We start from the raw sequence: 2,522 nt of genomic DNA, 5'->3' as shown, positions 1-2,522 counted from the left end.
CCTACCCGGGCCTCGTGAGAGCAACTGAAATAAAGGCTTGGCATTTATCAAATTATTGAGGGCTTGGGTGAGATCAAGCCCTCTGGCTGCACTTGAGATAGAAATGGTGCTTTCTGCCCAAGAAGGACATGAGCTCTTGGCCTAAAAGGGCCAGTTTGCCAGGGCATCATCTGTTCAGGGACTCCGTGGGTCTGGGTAATAGTAAACTGAAGGGACTAGTTCTAGGGGTGCCACCTTCCCTTTCTGGCCTCAGATCCCATGCCGTCTACTGGAAGAGACCCTGTAGATGCATGTGCAACTTCTTCATGACATTGTATCATTCCCGGCTTGCCACAGTCTCTTGGGGCTGTTGGAGCCTTGGGCATCTCGTTGGACTTTTCCAGCTACAGGGAGGGAGCGCTGGGGGCACAGTAGTCAGGTGCACACAGAAAGTTCCAAGAAAAGGAGGAGAGGGGCCCACAGCCAGAATGCTGTGGGCCTTAATGGGTTTAGGCATGCAATGGGGCACAGACTTGACAAGGCATGATGTAGAGACGTGCACACGGAGAATGCAGTTCTCCAAGTCAGCTGAGCCCAAAGGCCCTTGTTTTCTGGTTCCCTGAAGCAAAGCACAAGTAATGGAATCATGCCAACATGACTGGTATTGTGAACCTGCACGATGTTATGGGAGAATGTGGAACACAGGCACAACTCACTCAGCTGTCCATACCGAGCACTTCCAGGCCTGCCAGACTCTCTGCAGGTCTGTCCCTGTCATGAACAATGCCAAGATTTTGTCAACATTGAGCACACATCAATAAGATAGAAGTGCAAGCTGACAGGATCAACCAGCAAGTGAAGGAAAATAACATGGACAAAGCATGTCGGGTGCTTACCAAAATCCATATTTCTGGACAAGAAAGCCTGTACCTCCACACATGTGTAAGTCTCCTCTCAGGGATGTGAGTGTGGACATGTGTGCATATTCGTGCACAGAAGCGCCTACAAGAACACTTGTGAGGGTGAGCAGTCGGAAGACACCGAGCTAGGTGACGCAAGAAAGGACATCTGAAACATGAAGGGAACATAAACTCTGGCCAGCAGAAGCAGTGAAGCCAGGGAATCATGCCCTATGATCTCACTGAGTTAGCCAGTTCTACATGGAAATAGACGCCTGCATCCCAGACCTCTGGCAGAAAGGAGAGGCAGGAAGAAATCACCTGGGCATGGTCGGTGAGTGCAGCCGAGCCGAGACACAGATTGGGCTGCAATCCCAGCACAGAAGCTGCGGTGGTTGAGCCTACAGCCCTTTGCACAAACAGCTACGAGGGCCTTGGCATCCATCTTAAGTGCTGGGCATTCTTTCCATGTCCTGGCCAGGAGCATCAGCACCCCTTGCCTTTTGTGTAAGGTTTTGGAGATACATCGACACAGGAGCATAAGCACCTGCTACGTGCAGAATCATCGAGTGTGAGACATCTCTCTTTGTACAATTTGCAGAACACAGATACCGCATATGAGGACTATAGGTAAGATGGATTAGCTGGGTCGTTTTGTTGGTAGCAGCCTCACAGCTTCAGGGCCACTTGGTAGGCTGGGATGTGTTCTCACCTGGAGAACAGAACCTCTTTGAAAGAGCCTGCATAGGGTAAATGGGCCATCGTGCAGGCCTCCGGCACTGGTGTGTCATGGAACTCAGCGTGGTGGTGTCCTTAGCCTCTCACTGGTAGGCATTCCAGCATGCTTCAGGGAATTCCGTCATGCCAATAGACTGTGACACGTTTCTCCCTCTGCGCAAGGTGTGGCCGTGCCACCAGAGTCCTGAGCAGCATTCATGTCTGCCCAGAGAGGGAAGGAGGGTCGTCTGTCCCTTCTGTGCTTCAGCAGTGACCACCCACCGTGTGCTTTCCAGTTTGAGAGAGCACTCTCCGACCCTGTGGCCCAGAACCATCTCATCTGCCGTGGGTGCGACTCATTGAGGAGAAGGGCTTGACTTCACTCCAAGTTTAAGCGTCTCTTCTGATCGCTGGTGTCCAGAGAATAGCAGAGGACCACAGTACCACTTATTGAGTCGGAGACAAAGAGACAGCATTCCTTGGTGCACACACAGCAGGATCGCCAGAAACAGTGATAGCCGTGAAGCAGAGACAAACAGAGATCTCTGCCGTATTGCTCATGTGCCCCAGAAGAGTGGAGGTCAATTGTTGCAAACGTTGAGGTTTGTACACACCCCCCGACCATCCAGACAGCAGCAGGCTCCTATCCCTGGGAGGAAAGTATCCAGCCACTTTGTGCCCCTGCCTAACATTTAGACACTCAGGGAGAGCTCCCACGGATGGGCCGTCCCATGCGACACAGCAGTGTGCTCTTTGGATTACAGAGCGAGTACACATGGCTTGAAATTCCAGAGGCCAATTCAATGCCAGCGCCTTCAGGAACGCCAGATGCAATAGCCCTGCCCTCCCTGAAGCCGAGTGTGGCCACGTCTCTGCCCTGGAGCCAAAGAAGAGAAGAAGCCACCCTCTGGTCTAGGGGCGTTTCCC

Source organism: Dama dama, chromosome Y (genome assembly GCF_033118175.1).
Source record: "Dama dama isolate Ldn47 chromosome Y, ASM3311817v1, whole genome shotgun sequence".
NCBI lineage: Eukaryota > Metazoa > Chordata > Mammalia > Artiodactyla > Cervidae > Dama > Dama dama.
The sequence above is the reverse complement of the archived record's forward strand: the minus strand, read 5'-3'. Positions refer to the sequence as shown.